Genomic DNA, 23,741 nt, shown 5'->3' with positions numbered 1-23,741 from the left:
CCTCCTGGGATTGAAGGAATGCTTTCAAAGAGTTTCATTAGAAAGCATACATCTGGCATTTGTCTTAAGATTTTTGAATATTTATAGATATATAATTGCATGAAATTTATATGACTAAATTTCTATATATTTGGTTATAGCATCATGCTGTGATTTTATTAAGAGTTAAATAAATTAGGAAGATGAAGACATTAAATTTTTAAAGATTTTTTAAATTAAAGAGGCTGTAGGTTACAGAAAAGTCATGTATAAAATACTGAGTTCACATACACAAGCCTATGATTAACACCTTGCAAGAGTATGGTACGTTTGTTATAACTGATAAAATAATATTTTAATAATTGTAATATTCACTATAGTCCATGGTTTACATTAGAGTTCACTGTTTTTGTTACAGAGTCCTATGGCTTTCAAAAAATTGTTTTTAAAAATAGAGGAATTGTAGGTTTACAGAAAAATCATGCATAAAATAGAGTTTCCATATAACACCCTATTATTAACACCTTGTGTTAGTGTGGTACATTCATTACAATTCATGAAAGAGCATTTTTATAATTGTATTATTAACTATAGTCCATTGTTTACAATAGGGTTCAATGTTTGTGTTGTACAAAACTATGATTTTTTAAAAATTTTATTCTAGTAACATATTTACAACCTAGAATTTTCCCTTTTAACCACATTCAAATATATAATTTTGTGCTGTTAATTATGTTCACAATGTTGTGCTATTATCACCACTGTCCATTACCAAAACTTTTCCATCAATCCAAATAGGAACTTTGTACAATTTAAGCATTAACTCTCCATTCTCTAACCTCACCCCGGCCCCTGGTAACCTATATTCTAGTTTCTGATTCAATGAATTTGTTTATTCTAAGTACTTATTCTAACAACATTATCACTGAGATCATACAATATTTGTCCTTTTGTGTTTGCTTATTTTACTCAACATGATGTCTTCAAGGTTCATCATGCTGTATTGGAACTTCATTCCTTTTTATGGCTGAATAATATTCCATTGTGTATATATACCATATTTTCTTTATCCATTCCTCTGTTGATGGATGCTTGGGTTGCTTTCATCTTTTGGAAATTGTGAATAATGCTACTATAAACATCAGTGTGCAAATATCTGCTTGAGCCCCTGATTTCAATTCTTTTGGGTGTATACCTAGAAGTGGGATTGCCAGGTCATGTGGTAATTCTATACTTAACATTTTGAGGAACTGCCAAACTGTCTTCCACAGCAACTGTACCATTTTATATTCCCACCAACAATGAATGAGTGTTCCTATTTCTCTGCATCTCTCCCACACTTGTTATTTTCCGTTTTTTAAAATAGTCAATCTAATTGGTGTGAGATGGTATCTCATTGTGGTTTTTTTTTTTTAAAGAGACCCCATCTTTATTTATTTATTTATTTTTAAAGATTTATTTATTTATTTATTTCTCTCCTCTTCCCCCTTCCCCCCCCGCCCCGGAGTTGTCTGCTCTCTGTGTCCATTCACTGTGTGTTCTCTACCTGACCGCTTCTATCCTTATCAGGGGCACCGGGAATCTGTGTCTCTTTTTGTTGTGTCATCTTGTGTCAACTTTCCATGTGTGGCATCATTCTTGGGCAGGCTGCACTTTCTTTTGCATTGGGCAGCTCCCTTACGGAGGCACACTCCTTGTGCTTTGGGCTCCCCTATGCGGGGGACACCCCTGCATGGCACAGCACTCCTTGCATGCATCAGCACTGTGTGTGGGCCAGCTCCATGTGGGTTTGAACCTTGGACCTCCCATGTGGTAGGCAGATACCCTAACCACTGGGCCAAGTCCATTTCCCATGTTTTTTTTTTTTAAAGATTTATTTAATTTATTTCTCTCCCCTTCCCTGCCCCCCACCAGTTGTCTGTTCTCTGTGTCCATTTGCCGCATGTTCTTTGTCTGCTTCTGTTGTTGTCAGCAGCATGGGAATCTGTGTCTCTTTTTTTTGCGTCATCTTGTTGTGTCAGCTCTCTGTGTGTGTGGCACCCTTCCTGGGCAGGCTGCACTTTCTTTCGCGCTGGGCGGCTTTCCTTATGGGGCACACTCCTTGCTTGTGGGCCTCCTCTACGCGGAGCCACCCTTGTGTGGCACAGCACTCCTTGCACGCATCAGCACTGTGTGTAGGCCAGCTTCACACAGGTCAAGGAGGTCCGGGGTTTGAACCAGGGACCTCCCATGTGGTAGACGGACGCCCTAACCACTGGGCCACGTCCACCAACCCTAATAGTGATGTTGAACATCTTTTCATGTGCTTTTTGTCAATTTGTCTTCTTTGGAAAATGTCTGTTCAAGTCTTTTGCTCATTTTAAAATTGAGTTGTTTGCCTTTTTATTGAGTTGAGGGATTATTTTACATATTCTGGATATTAAACCCTCATTGGATATGTAGTTTAATATTTTCTCCCATTCAGTAGGTTGTCTTTACTTTCATGATAAAGTCCTTTGTGCACAAAAGTTTAAAATTTTTATTAGTCCCTCCCATTTATCTATTCCTTCTTTTGGTACTTGTGCTTTGGGCATAAACTCTTAGAAGCATTGTCTAACACAAAGTGCTGAAGATGCTTCCCTGGGCTTTCTTGTAGGAATTTTATAGTTTTTGTGCTATATTTAGGTCTTTGATTCAATTTAAGTTAATTTTTGTATATGGTGTTGAGGTAGGAGTCCACCTTTATTATTTTGCATATGGACATCCACTTTCCTCAGCACCATTTGTTGAAGAGAGTATCCCTATTGAGAGGACATGGCACCTTTGTCAAAAATCAATTGGCTATGCAGGCACTTTTGGCCTGCATGAACTTGGTGATTGATTACCTATGGTCCACCCCCTACCCCTGATAGGACAAGAGGGAACTGTGTTTCCCCAGCCTCTCCAGGTAACTACAGGTGCTTTTGGCCCATATTGAGTGAATAGTTGGACACTTGTAGCTTCATCCCCACTCCCAAGTTGGATAGGAAGGGAGCTGTGTTTCCTCAGCCCTTCTGGGCAATGGCAGGCACTTTTGGCTTGAATGGACTGAACTGGTGGGTAACTGTGGATCCAACCCTACCCCCAATAGGATAGGAGGGGGCTGCTGTTTTCTCAGACTCACTGGGCAATGGCAGTTACTTTCGGCTTTCTCGGACAGAACTGTTGAGCCCCTGTGGATCCACCCACACCCCCCAATAGGATAGGAGGGGGCTGGTATTTCCTCAGCCTCTCCAGGCAATAACAGGCGGTTTTGGTGTACACAGACTGAACTGTTTGGTTCTTGTGGTTCCATCCCCACCCTTAAAGGGCAGAAGGGAAAGTACGTCTTCATCCTCTCAGGGAAGCTGCAGGCACATTTGACCCACATGGATTAGATTGTTGGGCACTCCAGAGGGTCCATTCTCTCCTCTGGCAGGGGAGGAGGGAGGCTGGTGTTATGTTAGTCTACCTGAGCAACTGCCATCATTTTGGACATGCACAACATAAATTGTTGCTCACACCTGCAGCTCCATCCTTACCTCAGGCAGGGGAGGAAGGGATGTGAGGTTTCATCAGTCTCTCTGGGAAACTACAGATGGTTTTGGCCTGAACATCTTAGATTATTACAAATGTTTACAGCTCTCTCCATACCCCTGGCAGAGGAGAAAGGTGGGAGAAGCTTCATTGCTTCCTGGAACAATGCGGGCAGCTTCAGCCTCCACAGCTTACAGTACCAACTACATCCTTGGCTCCTACTACACAACCAGCAATGGAGAAGGGGCAAGAAGGCCCTAAACTAAAGAGAGAAACTGCACCATAATAAATACATCTAGTAGGCTGGATGCAAAGACACAAACAAAAAATTATAATCCATACCAGGAAACAGGAAGATATGACCCAATCAGAGGAAGAAGATAAGCCTCCAGATGACATAAAGGAGTTGAGATAACTAATCATAGATGTTCAAACAAATCTCCTTAGTAACTTCAATGAGATGGCTAAATAGATTAAGGATATTAAGAAGACACTAGGTGAGCATAAAGAAGAATTTGAAAGCACACATAGAAAAATAGCATATCTTATGGGCATAAAAAGCACAATAAATGAAATTAAAAACACACTGGATGCATATAATAGCAGATTTGAGGAGGCAGAAGAAACGATCAGTGAGCTTGAAGACATGGCCTCCAAAAGCAAACATACAAAGTAATTCATAACATATAATTGATACCCACTAAGATTAAGTGCGAATTTCTCATCAGAATTCATGGAGGCAAGAGGGAAGTAGAATGATATATTTAAGATCCTGCAGGAGAAAAACTGCCAGTCAAGAATCTTTTATTTTTTTTTAAGATTTACTTATTTATTTCCTACCCCTCATCCCTGTTTGTCTGGTCTCTGTGCCCATTTGTTGTGCATTCTTCTGTGTCTGCTTGTTTTCTCTTTAGGTGGCACTGGGAATTGATCCTGGGACCTTCTGGAATGGGAGAGAGGTGCTCAATCTCTTGTGCCACCTCATCTTCCTGGTCCATTGTGTTTCTTATTGTCTCTCCTCAGTGTCTCTTTTTGTTACATCATCTTGCTGCACCAGCTCTCTGCTTGGGCTAGTTCTTGCCATGTGGGCCAGTTCTCCTGCACTGGCCAGCACTCCTGCACAGGTCAGCATGCCGTGTGGGTCAACACTCCATGCAGGTGAGCTTTTCATTTGGGCCAGCTCACCATGTGGGCCAGCTTGCCTTCACCAGGAGGCCCTGGGAATTGAACCCTGGACCTCCCAATAATTTGAGCCACATCTGCTTCCCCCAAAATCTTATATACAGCAAGAGTGTCTTTAAAAAATGAGGGCAAGTTTAGAATATTCACAGATAAACAGAAACTGAGAGAGTCTGTAACTAAGAGACCTGCTTTGCAGAAAATACTAAATGGAATACTACAGTCTGAAAAGAAAAGACAGGAGAGAGAGGCTTGGAAGAGAGTCTTGAAGTGAAGATTATATCAGTAAAAGTAGCTAAAAGTATAAAAAGAATGGTGAAAATAAAATCTGACAGATAAAACCCAAAAGTCAAAATGGGTGAAATAGGGAAGTAGATGTTGCTCAAGGAAAAGGCTTCTGCCTACCATATGGGAGGACCCGGGTTTGATCCCTGGGGTCTCCTCATTAAAAAAGAAAAAAGAGGAAGTGTGCCTGCATGGTGAGCCAGTGCCTGTATGGTGAGCTGAGTTTCTGCATTGTGAGCTGAGTGCCCACACGAGTGCCTGTGTGGTGAACTGAGTGCCCTTATGGCAAGTCAAGTGCCTGCACAGTAAGCCAGTGCCCACACAAATGAGTCACACAGCAAGATGATGATGCAACAAAATAGAGACGAAGAGGAGAGTCAAGGTAAAGTGCAGGGAAGTGGACTTGGCCCAGTGGTTAGGACATCCATCTACCACATGGGAGGTCCACGGTTCAAACCCCGGTCCTCCTTGACCCATGTGGAGCTGGCCCATGCGCAGTGCTGATGCGCACAAGGAATGCCATGCCACACAGGGGTGTCCCTGCATAGGGGAGCCCCATGCGCAAGGAGTGCGCCCTGTAAGGAGAGCTGCCCAGTGCAAAAGAAAGTGCAGCCTGCCCAGGAATGGCACCACACACACAGAGAGCTGACACAACAAGATGACGTAACAAAAAGAAACACAGATTCCCATCGCTGCTGACAACAACAGAAGCGGACAAAGAACATGCAGCAAATAGACACAGAGAACAGACCACTGGGGCAGGGTGGAGAAGGGGAGAGAAATAAATATATAAATAAATATTAAAAAAAAAAAAAAGGTGAAGTGTAGCAGAAACCAGGAACTGAGGTGGCACAAGTGACAGGAAACCTTTCTCCACATCAGAGGTCCCCAGGATTGAATCTCAGTGAATCTTAGAGAAGAAAAACGAGAAGAGAAGACAAAAAAAGAGAAATAGATACAGAAAATCATACAGCGAATGGATACAGACAGCAAAAACAGCAGGGTGGGGGAAGAAGGAGGGGAGGGAGGGGAGGGGAAAAATTGATGAAATAAAAACTGCCTTTACAGTAATAACATTCAATGTTAATGGATTAAATTCTCCAATGAAAAGACATAGACTGACAGAAGGGATAAGAAAATATGAGCCATCTATATGCTATCTACAAGAGGCTCACCTTAGACTCAAAGATACCAATAGATTGAAGGTGAAAGGCTGGAAAAAGATATTCCACACATGCAATAACAAAAACAACAACAACAACAACAACCTGGAGTAGCTATACTTATATCAGATGAAATAGACTTTAAAAGCAAAATTGTTATTAAAGATGTTATTAAAGACAAGGAAGGACATTATATATTAATAAAAGGGGTTATTCATCAGGAAGAAATAATAAGAAAAAATTTATAAGGAAAGTGGATATGGCTCAAGAGATTGGGTTCCTGCTTACCACATGGGAAGTCCATGGTTCAGTTCCCAGTGCCTCCTAAAGAAGACAGCGAACTGGGGCCATGGGCATGCATGGGGAGCTGACACAACAAGAGACACAAGAGGAAAAACATAATGAGAGACAAACAAACATAATGAGAGACAACATAATGAGAGACAACAAAGCAGAGAACAGAGGTTCCTGGTGCCTCCTAAAGAGGATGAGCAGGATGGCAAGCTGGCGCAATGGGCAGGCATGGTGAACTGAGGTGACAAGATGATGCAACAAGAGACATGAGGGAAAACATAATGAGAGACACAACAAAAAGCAGGGAATGGAGGTGGCTTAAGTGATTAGGCACCTCTCTCCCAAACAGAGGTTCTGGGTTCAGTTCTTGGTGGCTCCTAAAGAAACAGGGAATATGAGCAGACACAGCAAGTGCAAACAACAAGGGGGTGGAGGGAGGTAAGCAAATAAAATAAATCTTTAAAAAAATATATCTCCACCTAACCAGGATGTTCCAAGATACATGATACATGAGAAATAAATAAATAAATAAATCTTTAAAAAACAAAAAACAAAAAAAACCAAACCAATCACAAGTAAAGAGATTGAAACAGTCATCAAATACTCCCAAAATGACAAGCCCAGGACCAGATAGTTTCCCAGTGAGTTCTACCACGCATTCAAAAAAGATTTAATACCAATCTTACTTAAGCTCTTCCAAAAACTGAACAGGAAAGAATGCTACCAAACTCATTCTATGAAGCCAATATCACCCTAATACCAAAGCCAAGTAAAGATATTATGAAAAAAGAAAATTACAGACCAATTTCCCTAATGAATATGATGCAAAAATCCTCAACAAAATATTTACCAACTGAATCCAACAACACATTAAAATAATTATTTATCATGGTTGTATTAGTCAGCCAAATGGAGAGCTGATGCAAAATACCAGAAATTGGTTGGTTTTTATAAAGGGTATTTTTGGGGTAGGAGCTTACAGATACCAGGCCATAAAGTATAAGTTACTTCCCTCACCAAAGTCTATTTGGAGCAAGATGGCTGTCAACGTCTGTGAGGGTTCAGGCTTTCTAGGTTCCTATGTTCTTGGGGCTTGTTTTTCTCTAGGTTCAAGTTTCCTTTCTTCCTGGGGCTGGCTTCTCTTTCCTCTGTGAACTTACTTCCTGGGGCTCCAGTTTAAGTCTTCAGCATCAAACTCCAACATCAAAACTCCAACATCAGAAACCCGTAACTCTGTCCTTTGCCATGCCTTTTATCTGTGAGTCCCCACCCACAGAAAGGTGGAGACTCAGTGCCCTAATGATGTGGCCCAATTAAAGCCCTAATCATAACTCAATCAGGCCCAGGTACAGATCAGATTACAAACATAATCCAATATCTATTTTTGGAATTCATAACCATATCAAACTGCTACAGTGATCAACTGAGTTTTATATCAGGCCAGAAAGGGTGATTCAGGGAAGCAGATGTGGCTCAACTGACGTGGCTTAGCTGAAAAGCATGCTAAAAATTCTAAGACAAACTGATTGGAGTGAGAGTGTTGGGGACCAGATTTCTGTTAGAATGGATAAACAGATATGAACCTTGCTATAAACATGTGGATGAACAGGAATATTTTCACCAGTAAACATGACCTGAGGAGAGTCAAAGGATATTAACTTTTAAGCTTAAATAGAAGTTGAAAAATTTCCCCTTCATATAAGGTACCTGGTGTACCTTCCATATCTACGATCCACTATTTAATTGAATTCTAAACATCTTTTTTATTTAAAGTCATCCTTGGAGGTGGGCCATTTTACAAAGTAAACAGTTCTTTCTGTATTTGTTCCTGCATTGACACCACGATGGAACCAAATCGGAATCCCCTATATTTTCAATGGAACTTTTTTTATAATCTAAAACTTCTTTAAAATAAAGTTAAAAAATTCAAATAAAAAAATAGGTTAACAATTGTTTCACGCAAACCTCAAGATTGTAATCTAACTAAGCTTACTATCTTCCTGACTTTAAAAAAGCTTAAACATCCATTTATCTATACCAAACACTGAATATTTTCCCTTAGGAAATTTTCAAACAAATTGGAGTTAAATTGATCTCACTTTGAGGTGCAAGAAAGGATATGCAAGACCTAGTGTTTGCTCTGTGACACATCAAAGAGAAATATTCCTCCAACAGCACTGACACAAGAGGTACCATGTAAAGCACTGGCTGCAGGATGCAGTGACCTGGCCCTAAAAGGCCAGGAGAGTCCAGTTTCAATAGGAAGAAGGGACCCTGCCAAGTCTGACTTTTAACTGTATTGGGATCTCAACCAGATCTTAGGTCCCCCTCATTAACAAGGCCAGGGCACAATACCAGCACAGTGTCAGAGGGCCAGCGTTGCTAAACTAGTCAGTGAACATCACTACTCCAAGATTTGTTAATACTCACATTGTAGTTGTAAAGAAATCAAGAAACCTGGGTTTTGGAACATCACAAGCATTATTTACCTAGTAAACCATAATTAAAGTTCTTGTCTAGGGTAAATGATATAAAAATAGGTTATGAGGGCCACAATACATCACCCTGAGATCAGTTAGTCTAATTTTTAACTAAAGTAGTACAAAATGACTTCTTCCACACAATAAAGACAAACTTTGCACTCATATTTCTCAAAAGCCAAATATGTCTCCGTCTCTAGCCCCAGTTTAAAAGGTTTTCAAAAAATATACCTTTTCCATGCCAGAGCCAACAAAAAAAGGGGTGGGGAGCAATACACCCTTTATCCAGAGTCCCTGGAATAGAAAGCACTCTAGAATCCAGTGAGCATGAACACATTCAAGTCATGGTGTTTGAGATTATGGGTCTTTGCCAACTGTTTCTTTCCTTCCTTCACTGGTATATTCATCTTGGGTTGCCTGAAAGACTGCTGGGTCCTCAGCCATGCAGGTGTCTTGTACACAGATCAGTTGCATTGGAGAGGGCTTCTGAGCTCCTCTGACCTACAGAGATCCTCTGTAGGTCAAGCCTGTCAAATAAGAGTTCTGGAGGGATCTTGGTCCAAAGAGGCTCTACTTTTCAGGCAAGTTTCTGGATTTATCCTCATTTCCGGAATCCATCATGCTAGAATTTGGGCTAGGTAAAGCTGTGGAAGAACCAGAAGTGAACTAGCCTCTAGGTTTCTGCTTAGGGGAAAAGTGGGGTTGCTGCTTGAAGTAGACTAGGCTGATGCAGGCTGCTTTTCTTCTTTTATTATCTCTTTACTCTGTAACTTTAGTTTTTGTCATCAGAGAACTCATGATGACATGTGTAGCTTTAGTGTTCACCACTGGGACCTTGTCCACACTGCCACTGTTTGGTGATAGGGTCACAGCAGGATACACTGACCTCTCCTTCCTCCGCCTTGGTGAGGTGCTGATACCTGCGCTCTGTAGTCACTGGCTTCTTCCAGGGGATGCTGATATGTCTGATGGAGGAGGAGTCATGGGCATGGATCCTTGAGGGCATCATCATAGCTGAATGCCCAGTGGCATAACCTGATGGGCAGGGACGTCTTGCCTAGAGGGGCTCAAGAGCAGGTACTTCTGGTTTTCTCAAAGCCATTGAAAGACTGGGATCTAGGTGCCTTTTATAGACAGAATTCCAGAGCTGAGTCCCTGCCACTATAGTGAAATGATGTGATGATTATGCTTACAGACAGATGTTAATAAGGAATGTTGTTCAGGCTGTTGCAAATTAGAAAGGCTTCTCTGGAAGAGTCCATCCAGAGGTTCTGCTCCTCCACTGTCACAGGGCTGCCTGTGGCCCAAGGTCTGGCACCAAAGAAGCTCTAAGGATCTACATCTTTCTAGATGCTGTGACTTCCTCCTAACCCAAGCCACATTTTGAGTGGTCTTGTGCCAGAGGTTACACTGAAGGTCTTGGGTACTGAACCAAGAGCACAGGCTTTTCTTTGATTTCTTTTAGCAATGTTTTATAGTTTTCTGAGTACAAATCCTATACATCTTTGCTTAGGTTTATTCTTGGATATTTCATTTTTTTAGTTCTATTATGAAAGGATTTTTTTTCTTGATTTCTTCTTCGGATTATTCATGCTAGTGTATAGAAACACTACTGATTTTTGCGTGCTAAACTTGTACCCTGCCACTTTTCTGAATTCACTTATTAGTTCAAGAAGTTTTGCTGTGGATTTTTCAGGATTTTCAGTCCAGGATCATGCCATCTGCAAATAGGGGAAAATTTCACTTCTTCCTTTCCAATTTGGATGCCCTTTATTTCTCTCTCTTGCCTGATTGTTCTGGCTAAAACTTCCAGTACAATGTTGAATAATAGTGGTGACATTTGGCATCCTTGTCTTGTTCCTGATCCTGGAGGAAAAGCTTTCAGTCTTTTACCATTGGGTATGATGTTAGTTGTGGGATTTTCATAAATGGTCTTCATCCTGTTGAGAAAGTTTTCTTTTATTCCTAATTTTCTAAGAATTTTAATTTTATCAAGAAAGGATGCTGGATTTTGTCAAATGCCTTTTATTCATCAATTGAGATGATTGTGTGGTTTTCTCCCTTCATTCTGTTAATGTGGTATATTAAATTAATTGATTTTCTTGTGTTGAATGATCCTTGCAAACCTGGCCTAAATCCCACTTGATCATGTTGTATAATTCTTTTGATTTGTTGTTGGATTTGGTTTGCTTGTATTTTGCCAAGGATTTTTGTATCTATATTCATAAGGAATTTTCTGTAATGTATCTATCAGGCTTGAGTATGAGGGTGTCATTTGCTTCATAGAATGAGTTAGGGAGTGTTCCCTCCACTTCAATTTTTTTTGGGAAGAGGTTAAGCAGGATTGGTATTAGTTATTTTTAGAATGATTGGTTGAATTTACCTGTGAAGTTATCTGGTCCTGGACTTTTCTTTTTTGGGAGGTTTTTGATGACTGATTCAATCACTTTACTTATGATTTGTCAATTGAAGTCTTCGATTTCTTCTTGAGTTCATGTAGGTAGTTTGTGTGTTTCTAGGAATTTGACCATTTCATTTAGGTTATCTAATTATTTGTTGGCATACAGCTCTTCATAGTATCCTTTCCTAAGTCTTTTAATTGTATAATTGGCAGTAACATCCCCCTTTTCATTTCTGATTTTTTTATTTTTAGAGAATTTTTTCTTTATTTCTCTCCCATTCCCTACCCCTCTAACCCCCCACCCCCGTTGTCTTCTGTGTCCATTTGCTGTGTGTTCTTCTATGTCCACTTGCATTCTTGTCAGTGGCACTGAGAATCTGTGTCTCTTTTTGTTGCATCATCTTGCTGTGTCAGCTCTCCATGTGTGCGGCGCCACTCCTGGGCAGGCTGAACTTTTTTTGCATGTGGGTCTCCCCTACATGGGGGACACCCCTGTGTGGCATGGCACTCCTTGTGTGCATCAGCACTGCATGTGGGCCAGCTTACCACATGGGTCAGGAGGCCCTGGGTTTGAACCCTGGGTTTCCCATGTGGTAGGCAAATGCTCTATCAGTTGAGCCAAATCTGCTTCCCTCATTTTTGATTTTAGTTGTGTCCTCTCTCTTTTTTACTTTGTTAGTCTAACTAAAGGTTTGTTAATTTTATTGACATTTTCAAAGAACCAACTCTTGGTTTCATTGATTTTCTTTATTGTTTTTTTTTTAAAGGTTTATTTTTATTTATTTCTCTCCCCTTTCCCCGTTTCTGCCTTCTGTGTCCATTCGCTGTGTGTTCTTCTGTGTCCGCTTGCATTCTTGTCATGCGGCACTGGGAAACTGTGCCTCTTTTTTGTTGCGTCATCTTAATGCATCAGCTCTCCGTGTGTGCAGTGCCACTCCTGGGTGGGCTGTGTTTTTTTTGTGCAGGGCGGTTCTCCTTGTGGGGTGCACTCCTTTTGTGTGGGGCTCCCCTACATGGGGGACACCCCTATGTGGCACAGCACTGCTTGTGCATGGCAGTGCTGCGCACGGGCCAGCTTACCACACAGGCCAGGAGGCCCTGGGTATTGAACCCTGGACCCTCTATATGGTAGGCGGATGCTCTATCAGCTGAGCCACAACCGCTTCCCTCTTTATTTTTTAATTCTCTATTCCACTTATCTCCACTCTAATCTTTGTTATTTTCATCCTTCTTCTCACTTTGGCACTTAGTTTGCTCTTTTTATTCTATATTCTCCAGTTTAGAGGTTAGGTCTCCGATTTGAGAGTTTTCTTCTTTTTATTTTATTTATTTTATTTTTATTTTTTAAAGATTTATTTATTTATTTAATTCCCCCCCTCCCCTGGTTGTCTGTTCTTGGTGTCTGTTTGCTGCGTCTTGTTTCTTTGTCCGCTTCTGTTGTCGTCAGTGGCTCGGGAAGTGTGGGCGGCGCCATTCCTGGGCAGGCTGCACTTTCTTTTCACGCTGGGCGGCTCTCCTCACGGGCGCACTCCTTGCGCGTGGGGCTCCCCCACGCGGGGGACACCCTTGTGTGGCACGGCACTCCTTGCGCACATCAGCGCTGCTCATGGCCAGCTCCACATGGGTCAAAGAGGCCCGGGGTTTGAACCGCGGACCTCCCATATGGTAGACGGACGCCCTAACCACTGGGCAAAGTCCGTTTCCCGCTTTCTTCTTTTTAATGTAAGTATTTAAAGCTATAAAATTTCCACTCAGCATTGCCTTTTCTGCATCCCAGTATATTCATTACATTGTGTTTTTATTTTCATTTGCATCAAGAGTTTTCCTAATTTCCCTGGTGATATTTTCTTTGATTTTTGGTTACTTAAGAGTAAACTGTTTAATTTTCACATATTTTTGAATTTTCTACTTCTTTCTCTGTTATTAACTTCTAGCTTCATCCATTATAGTTGGTGAAGATACATCGTATGATTTCAATATTTTGAAATTATTAAGACTTGTTTTGTGACCTAACTTGTGGTCTATCCTGAAAAAAGATCCATGTGCACCAGAGAAGAATGTGCATTCTGCTGTTCTTGGGTGAGGTGTTCTATATATGTCTGTTAGGTCTAGCTGTTTTAGAATATTCAAGTCTTCTATTTCTTTATTGATCTTATGTCCAGATGTTCTTTCTATTATTGAAAGTGGTGTGTTGAAATCTCCTACTATTAATGTATGACTGTCTATTTCTCCTTTCAAATCTGTCAATATTTACTTCAAATATTTTGGGGCTCTGTTGTTCTGTGCACATATATTTTAATGGTTATGTGTTCTTGTTGATTTGACCCCTTTATCAGCATATAATGACCATCTTTCTCCCATGTAATAGTTTTTGACTTAAAGCATATTTTACCTGTTATTTGTATAGGCACTCCAGCTCTCTTGCATGGTGTACTTTTTTTAATTTTTAATTTTTAAAAAATATATACTTAAATTACATAAATGTTACATAAAAAATGTAGGGGATTCCCATATGCCCCACTCCCTACCCCTCCCATACTTTCCCACATTAACAACATCCTTCATTAGTGTGGTACATTCATTGCAATTGATGAACACATTTTGGAGCATTGCCACTAAGCATGGATTAAAGTTTACATTGTAGTTTTCACTCTCTCCCACTCAATTCTGTAGGTTATAGCAAGATATATAGTGGCCTGTATCTGTCTTTGCAATTCAGACAATTCCTAAGTCCCCAAAATGCCCCCATATTATACCTGTTTTTTCCTCTCCCTGCCCTCAGAACCTCCAGTGGCCACTATCTCTACATCAATGTTATAATTTCTTTCATTGCTAGAATCACAATGAGTCTATAGTAGAGTAGCAGTAAGTCTACTCTAGTCCATAGCTCATTCCCCAATCCTGAGGATTTTGGCATGGTGATGTCCCCTCTTTCTCTATTGAGAAGGGGCTGCGATCCATTAGGGTTGATGGATAGTACTCTCTTGCTTGCAGTTATGGACTCTCTTGGTTCCTTGGTATTGTAGTTGTCCATCATTACCTCCTTGTTAGTTGTCCTGGGTGAGGCCAATGAACTGGAGAGTAGGTGTTGAAACTCCGTTGACATTCAGGACCCAGCTAGCACATGGACAAACCAAAGATTTAAGTCTATTAGATGTACACCTATCAAATCTAGTACTAATTATAGGTTCAAATAGAAGAACAGAAGAGTCATGTGTAGGGAAACCACAACTGAGTCCATCTCTGTCACCCTGGGGAACATACATTCCAAAGTAGGGCCCACTGGCAAGGCACCAAACTCCTGAGCTATTTGCCCTGACTATAGTGTCTAAATGTCTCCAGAACCATCAGGATCCCTGCTATTTGAGGTAGTATCTACTTTGGCAGTCAATTAGATCCTGCTGAGACTTGCATAAGCATAATCTCTGGAATGACCTCTCGACTCACTTCGAAGTCTCTTAACCATTTAAACTCATTAATTAATTAATTAATTTATTTTTAAAGATTTATTTCTTTATTTATTTCTCTTCCCTTTCCCCTCCGCCCCAGTTGTCTGTTCTCTATGTCTATTTGCTGCATCTTCTTCTTTGTCCGCTTCTGTTGTTGTCAGCGGCACGGGAATCTGTGTTTCTTTTTGTTGCATCATCTTGTGTCAGCTCTCCATATGGGCGGCGCCATTCTTAGGCAGGCTGAACTTTCTTTTGCGCTGGGCGGCTCTCTTTATGGGACACACTCCTTGCACATGGGGCTCCCCTACAAGGGGGACACCCCTGTGGGGCATGGCACTCCTTGTGTGCATCAGCACTGCACATGGGCCAGCTCCACATGGGTCAAGTAGGTCCGGGACTTGAACCATGGACCTCCCTGTGGCAGATGGATGCCCTAACCACTGGGCCAAGTCCGCTTCCTAAACTCATTTATTTTTACCTTTTCTCCCTTTTGGTCAAGGTCTTTTTCCAGTTGCATTGCTAGTTGTTGCTTGGTAGTAATCCCTTGGTGCCAGGGAGGTTCATTCCTGGGGGTCATACCCCATGCTGGATGGAAGGTAATATATTTATATACTGAGATTGACTTAGAGAGAGGTCACGTTTGAGCAAAAAGGAGGCTCCCTGGAGGCAACTCTAAGTACCATATAATACTAGGCTAGGTTTCCATTTCAAGAGTAAAGGTTCAACAGCATAGTTTCCAAATCAAGGGCCTGTCAATGGACTATTCTCCTTCACTAGTTATTGCCCATGTAGTCAGGGGATTCTTGGTGTTCCATTAGAGAATGTGGCAGAGCTCCCCAGGATGGGAATTTGATATTCCTTTGGTTATTGTGTGAATCTCCACCCACTTTGAAAATGCCCCACAAACATGTGAACACATTTATATGCCTTATATGTAGGCCCAGGTGAGTTTTCTCCCGAGTATCCCTCATCACTGACATCCCATATCAATGATTCTCCCCTGCCACAGTTGTAACACTTCTGTGATCCAAAACTTCTTCAAAAGTGATGCCAGTAAAATAGCCAAATACAATTAATAAGAAAATGAAATAATAATGATAGTTTTAAAAATAAAAAGTAAAATACAAAAAAAATTTAAAAAATTTGGGATAATAGAAACCCATGAAAAAATATTAAAAATTTTTTGACATTTTGCCTTTTATCATTGTAAGATCTGTTGCCCTATATGTACAGTGACATTTTCTTCCATTTATTTCTACAGTGTCTTTCTTTTTTCATTTTGTCTTCTAAGAAGTGCTAGGTTACAGAAAAGTCACATACTGAATACAGGGGACTCCCTATACCCAATATCCTCCCATTTCTCCCTTTCCCCTATTAATAACATTTTATATGTGGATGGTACATTTGTTACAGCTGATGTACAAATGTTGAAATGCAGCTACTAACCATGGGCAATGGTTTACATTATGGCCTACATTTTGGACGATATATTTCTAGAAATTTTGATGTAATTTTCATCGCCTGTATAGCAAGATCACGTAGAACACTTCTATCGCCCCCCAAATGGCCCCTGTTCCATTTATTCTATTCCTCCCTCCCCCTCCTCTGGGGGCCCATGGAAAACACGAGGCTTCACTCTGTGGAGGACAAGATTCATTGTTGCTTGTGATAGCACCGAGGCTTGACACACTGGTCTGTCCTCCTTTATCAGGCACCACCTATGCTCTCGAAAGACTCCCACCCCTCTATTTGAGAACATAGCAGGTCTCCCCAGGATGGGAATCCAGCATGGTGTATTTTTCCATCCTTTCATTTTCAGCCTACTTATGTCTTTATATTTAAGGAGAGTCTCTTAGAAACAGTATATAGTTGGGCCATGCTTTTTTTAATCCATTCTGCCTATGTGTGCCTTTTACTTGAGAGTTTTTAATCCATTAATATTTAAAGTAACTACTGTTCCTACAATACTTTCTTTTGCTATTTTACTATTTTGTCTTTGTAGGCCTTTTATCTTTTTTGGCCCTCAGTTCTTCCCATAATGCCCACTTTCATATTTCTTAGATTATTTTTGTATTGTTTCATTTTGAATCCTTCTCATTTCCTTTTGAATATATTTTTCATGTATTATCTTTGTACTTATCATGGGGCTAAAATTTTATATCCTAAGCCTATAATAATCATATTTTATTTGATACCAACTTATCTTCAACAGCATATACATACACTGTTATTATACCTTCTGTCTCTCCACTACCTGATCATTACCTTACCTCATACAAAGATTGTATGATTCATGATACCAAAGACCTTGTCCTTGGTGTTTACTCCTGCATCCCCAGTGCTAAGAAAAGTACCAGAACCCACTCAATAAATAATTGTTGACTCAATGAATCAAGGTGCACTGAACAATATATTTTTTTAGAGTTGTTGTAGGTTTACAGAAATATAATGCAGAAAGTACAGAGTTTCCATATACTCCCCTCACACACAGTTTTCCCTATTGTTAATGTTTTGCATTACTATGTTAACTTTGTTATAATTCATGAAACAATATCATTATAATTATGCTAGTGACTTTGGCTTCCTGTTTATATTAGGGTTCACTCTTTGTGTTATACAGTTCTGTGGGTTTGTGTGTGTGTGTGTATGTGTGTGGTAACTTATATAAAGCCTAAATTTTGCCTTTTGTCCCTTTTAGAATATACAATTCAGTGGTGTTAATTACATACACAAAGTTGTCCCTTCACCACCTTCATACTTTGCTCAAACTCTTTCATCACCCTAAACAGAAACTCCATACCAATTAAACATTAACTCCCCACTCCCTACCCCCGGGCCCTGGTAATATGTATTCTAGTTTCTGATTTTATGAATATGCACACCCTGCTTATTTCATATAAGTGAACTCATACAGTATTTGTCCATTTGTGTCTTGCTTATTTCACTCAACATACTATTTTCAAGGTTCATTGGTGTTGTGGCATGCATCAGGACATCATTCCTAAAGTTTTATGGTTAGATAATATCCTATTGTGTGTATATACCATATTTTGTTTATCCATTCATCTGTTGATAGATACTTGGGTTGCTTCCACCTTCTGGCAATTGTGAACATTGGTATGCAAATGTCTGTACAAGTCCCTGCTTTCAGTTCTTTTAGGTATACACCGAGAAGTGGGATTGTTGGGCCATATGGTAATTCTATACTTAACTTTCTGAGGACTGCCTAACTCTTCCACAGCGAATGCAGTTTTACATTCCCACCAACAGTAAATGAGTGTTCCTATGTCTTCATATCCTCTCCAATACTTGTTATTTTCCCTTTTTTTTTTTTTAAAAATAGTAGCCATTCTGGAAGGTGTGAGAAGGTATTTCATTGTGGTTTTGATTTGCATTTTCCTAATGGCTAATGACTGTGAGCATCTTTTCATATGTCGAAATATATATATATAGATATATTTTTAAAGATTTATTTTTTATTTATTTCTCTCCCCTTCTGCCCCCCGCCCTGCCCCGCCCCCCCCCCCAAGTTGTCTACTCTCTGTGTCTATTCACTGTGTGTTCTTCTGTGACTTATCAGCGGCACTGGGAATCTGTTCTTTGTTTCTTTTTGTTGTGTCATCTTGTTGTGTCAGCCCTCCATGTGTATGGCGCCATTCCTGGGCAGGCTGCGCTTTCTTTCGCGCTGGGCAGCTCTCCATACAGGGCGCACTCCTTGTGCATGGGGCTCCCCTACGCGGGGGACACCCCTGCATGGCAGGGCACTCCTTGTGCATATCAGCACTGCGCACAGGCCAGCTCCACATGGTTCAGGGAGGCCCGGGGTTTGAACTGTGGACCTCCCATGTGGTAGGCGGATGCCCTATCCATTGGGCCAAGTCTGCTTCCCGAAAAATATTTCTAAGCAAAGAATTAAAGTGGTATCATCACCTTAATGAAGCAATCTTTGTAATGTTAAGAACATTGGTCTGTAATTCTATTTAAAACCTTTTTCTCATGCTTAATAAAAATTTAGTAAATGGGTACTAGGAAGAATAGGAACAGGATGCATAATACCTTTCAACAATTGTTTTGGTTTACCAGTTACAGATGTAAGCTTATTTTTAAAATCCATCGTCCATCAATTTTATTTGTTAAATATTTTGAAAGATTATGATGTTTTTCATAAATTGTGTGCATCAGCTTCATCCAAAGGAGAATAGGTTTTTTTTTTTTTTGATCTCCTACATCAGTTAGGTGAACTTGTGAATCTCTTGGGGATGCACAGTCACATGACTAAACAGATCATCTGCTGTAACTGAGAGGCTTTGCTTTATAGTAACATAGTTTCAAAACATGTATAAAGCAACCATCCAATTTGAAAAGGTGGAGAATGAGGTAGATGCCTAACAGGATAAGAATGGAGGTGCTGAGGGGTGGAAACCAGAGATATTGCAGAAATTTACCCACATTTATCAGGCCATGGCCAATTCAGTGAAAGCTTGCCAATCTCACAAATCTAAATCGGCAGGAAGTACCAATTTGGACAAAGCATCCTATGTTCAGATCAGTTGTCTTACCTTTTTTTATTTTTTACCTTTGTATTTTGAAATAATTTCAAACTAATAGGATAGTTGCAAAAAGAATACAAAACCATATAGAGAACTCCAATATACCCCCAACCCAGACTTCTAGTTCCACCAACTTTTAATATTTTGCCACATTTGCTGAAACTTTCCCTCCCTCCCTTCTTTCCTCCCACCCTCTCTCTCTCACATTCCCTCTTTCTTCCCTTCCTTCCCTTCCTTCCCTTCCTTCCCTTCCTTCCCTTCCCTTCCTTCCTTCCTTCCTTCCTTCCTTCCTTCCTTCCTTCCTTCCTTCCTTCCTTCCTTCCTTCCTTCCTTCCTTCCTTCCTTCCTTCCTTCCTTCCTTCCTTCCTTCCTTTCTTCCTTCCTTCCTTCCTTCCTTCCTTTCTTTCTTTCTTTCTTTCTTTCATCTATCTATGTACCTATCTGTCTATCATCTATCTATCTTTACTATCTAATCAAATCTATCTGGTTATCTACCTATTTTTTAAAATCTATTTTATAAATTTTGAGAGTAGGTTGTATACATCAGGCCCCTTGTACATTTCCTTGTACATTTCCTGAGAACAAAATTATTCACTTATGTAATCATTTTAAGTACTGATATCAAATTCAAGCAATTTAACAGATATAAAGCTTACAGTCTATATTCCAGTGTTTTTTCCCATATGTCCTAGTACAGTAATCTCCTTTTAGGCCTTTTCTCTTTCATGTTTAATTCCAGTTGAAGAAAAAGGTTTTTCTTTTAGCAGGAAAGATAGAGTAAGCACTCAGTTTTTTCTTAGCAAATACTTGGTGGTTTTAGGAATTCCCCAAAGCCAGGCCTGTTAAGATTCACATGGCAGGGCATCTATAGTTTCTCTTCTAGTGCTAACTCCTGAAGTATATAGCCAATCAGAAGAGAACTGAAGAACATTCCTATCAAGAAAACTATAGAAGATGGTGGCTGCGTGAGCTTGCCTGGTAGTGTCTCTGCAGGGGGCGGCTGGGCAGCGTTGAAGGCTCTTTAGGACCGCGCTGTTTCGGGGATTTTTGCTGGTTGGAAGGTGTCTGGACATCAATTCAGTGGGAAGGTAACAGAGAGGATACGTCTATAATATATAAACGGAGGTCCCAGCTGGGCGCGGGAAGTTCCCTCCTTGGGTGGGCGGAGCCGCGGTAGCGGGCGCTCTTGCAGCTCCGGAGCCGCTGCGGCCAGGGGTTTTTGTTTTTGTTTTCCTCTTTCTGGAGGCTTTGCGGTGCTGAGAAATTCGCGGATACTGGGCTGGCTGGTGAGGGATTGTTGGGACAAGACTCCTTAGCAGATTGATTTGGGGAGACAAACGGTGTTTTCTTGTGAAATGGGGGACGTTTTGGTCGCCGGACAGGGGGGGAAGCGCTTCCGCCTGGAGCCCCATCCCCACAGGTCCGGCTGCAGATCTGCAACAGAATTGGATTTTGAGCAATAAGGGGACACAATTGGGAGACTGTTGTAGGGTGCAGTGAGGGAGGAGGACACGTCTGGAAGCTGATTGGGGAATATTTTGCGAAGTTTGGGATTTCGGATCTTAGAGTCTGTTTTCCGCGTTTCCAGCTGAAGCCCACCCCACCCGGTGGGGCTTGGGATCGGAGTCATTGAACTGGCCGTGGTGTAGAGGCGCCCTCAAGTGGCCGTTGCGTGGGAGCACAGGGAGCGAGCTGTCCAAAGGCTGATACCCTGAGGTGTAGGTGAATTTCAGAGATCAGACATTCAATATAGAATTCGCGGATCTGGCTTCCCCCACGGGGCTGGCACCCAGCTACGGGGATCCCTGAGGGTTGTGTTGCACTGCGGGGCTCCTAAGCTTTCCGTGGACCAGATTTGAGGTTGCCAGGTCTGGGTCCCCTGGACTCTGGCAGTCCACACCCCAGACTCACACCTCTTGAGTCTTCAGTGTCTCAGACTTTCCACCCCTGAATCCATCACGCTCTGGGGTCTACCTGGGATCCTTGAGTGCTCTGGACCTTAACGTTTGTGTTTTATCTATATTGGTTCATATTGTTTTGTTTTTATTTTCACTTTATCTTATTTTTTACTCTTTTTGACGCCCTGATTGCTAATATTGCATTATCCCCTAGTCTTTTCTCCTAGCGTGTCCCCCAAAGTCCTTTTTTTTTTTATACAGTTATTTAGGGGTTTTTTTGGTTGTTGTTTTAGATAGTGTTGCAATTGTGACACGTGTATACCTGTATCACTCTTCCCCCATCTGTTCCCCACCGTTTGCTTATCCTCTTTTTCTTTCTTCCTTTCTTCTTGTCTTTCTTTTTTTCTTTAATATAATTAGTTTTTTTTTTGGTTTTCTCTTTCCCTCTTGTCCCTCATTTTCCACTTATTTTATTTTAATTCAAGTACACAATAGGTGCTACAGGGAACACCTCACATTTGCTGGGTTTTCCCATCCTCCACTGCCTCATTTTTGTGTGAACTGATTTAGGTTACCTACACTATCCCCCTTCCCCTGCATCTTGATATCCACTATCATCTACTGTCTCTACTATATTCCACCCCCCACCTCCCATTCTTTGATCCACAAAGTGTCTAACTCTTAATTTCTAATACCTTTGTTCTGTTTTCTGTCTGTTATCCACTCTTGAAACTATTACCTTTCTTTTCTTTTTCCCTCTCTCATGAAAACAATAGCTTTGTAGTTCATACCATATTCCGCCCATATTCAGTCATCTACTTCATAAAAGGTACTCTACCTACAGCTATAACTCTATACAATCTACATGAATCTAACCTCCATCCTCCCAGATCTCATATTCTTGCTTTGTTAACATACAGTACTAATACTACTTTACACTTTTCCCTTGCTGACACAATTGCCTTTCCCCAACACTAATACTTTCTTCTAAAGTGAACTTAAACCAACAACAAGTAACTTGAATAAGAAGAAAAAAGTAACAAAAAGAAGATATAACACCTATGCAAAAATAACAACTAATTAACCTCCAAAAGCAGACAAAGAAGCTAAGGAACTGATTAAATTCGTCAAAATAAAGAGATGACCAGAAAGCAACAAAAATCTACAAACCAAACCAATAATCAGGAAAACATGACTGAATCCAATCAACAAACCAATAATCACGAAGGGGAGCAAAACTTGGCACAAGCAATGAAAGAACTCAGAACATTTATCACCGACAAATTTGATGCAGTAATGAAAGAGGTTAACAACATGAAGACATCACTTGGAGGGGAAATTGCGTTTTGCAAATGCAAAAACATAACAGATATGATGGGAATGAACACCACAGTTCAAGAAATCAAAAATACACTTGCAGCAAATATCAGCAGACTAGAAGAGACAGAGCAGAGAATTAGTGATGTGGAAGACAGTACATCAGAAATCAAACAGATAGTAGAAGGGGTCAATAAGAAGATAGAGGGAAACGGACTTTGGCCCAGTGGTTAGGGCGTCCGTCTACCATATGGGAGGTCCGCGGTTCAAACCCCGGGCCTCCTTGACCCGTGTGGAGCTGGCCATGCGCAGTGCTGATGCGCGCAAGGAGTGCCGTGCCACGCAAGGGTGTCCCCCGCGTGGGGGAGCCCCACGCGCAAGGAGTGCGCCCGTGAGGAAAGCCGTCCAGCGTGAAAAGAAAGTGCAGCCTGCCCAGGAATGGCGCCGCCCACACTTCCCGTGCCGCTGACGACAACAGAAGTGGATAAAGAAACAAGACGCAGCAAATAGACACCAAGAACAGACAACCAGGGGAGGGGGGGAATTAAATAAATAAATAAATCTTTAAAAAAAAAAAAAAAAAAAAAAAAAAAAAAGAAGATAGAAAAAATCCAATTAGGATTTAGGGACCTGAATGACAATGCAAAACGCTCAAACATACGTATTATAGGCATTCCAGAAGGTGAAGAGAAGGGAAAGGGGTCAGAAGGAGTGTTGCAGGAAATAATGGCTGAAAACTTCCCAAATCTACTGAAAGAGACAGATGTACATATCCAAGAAGCACAGCGCACTCCACAAGTCATAAACCCCAACAGGCCCACCCCAAGACATATACTTATCAAATTATCCAAAGCTCAAGACAAAGAGAAAATCCTAAAAGCAGCAAGAGAAAAGAAAACCATCACATACAAGGGAAGCTCAATTAGATTAAGTGCTGATTTCTCTTCTGAAACCATGGAGGCAAGAAGACAGTGGTATGATATAGTCAAGGTACTAAAGGAAAAAAACTTCCAACCAAGAATACTCTATCCAGCTAAACTAGCATTCAAACATGAAGGAGAGTTCAAAATATTCACAGACAAACAGAAACTGAAAGAGTATACCAACAAGAAACCTCCCCTTCAAGAAATTCTAAAGGGAGTTCTGCAGGAAGAAAGGAAAAAACAGGAAAGGCAAAGTTGGAGGAGAGTATAAGACCAACAACAACAACAA

General features: G+C 40.9%; 1 pseudogene; it reads right to left on the bottom strand.

Moving 5' to 3' along the window:
- Nucleotides 1-9,225: 9,225 nt before the first annotated feature.
- LOC111761585 (putative monooxygenase p33MONOX pseudogene) lies at nucleotides 9,226-10,016 on the bottom strand (annotated as a pseudogene).
- Nucleotides 10,017-23,741: the final 13,725 nt, after the last annotated feature.

The sequence above is a fragment of the Dasypus novemcinctus genome, chromosome 3, assembly GCF_030445035.2.
Source record: "Dasypus novemcinctus isolate mDasNov1 chromosome 3, mDasNov1.1.hap2, whole genome shotgun sequence".
In the NCBI taxonomy this organism is placed as follows: Eukaryota; Metazoa; Chordata; class Mammalia; order Cingulata; family Dasypodidae; genus Dasypus; species Dasypus novemcinctus.
Note: the sequence above shows the minus strand (reverse complement) of the source record. Positions and strands in the feature narration are given on the sequence as shown.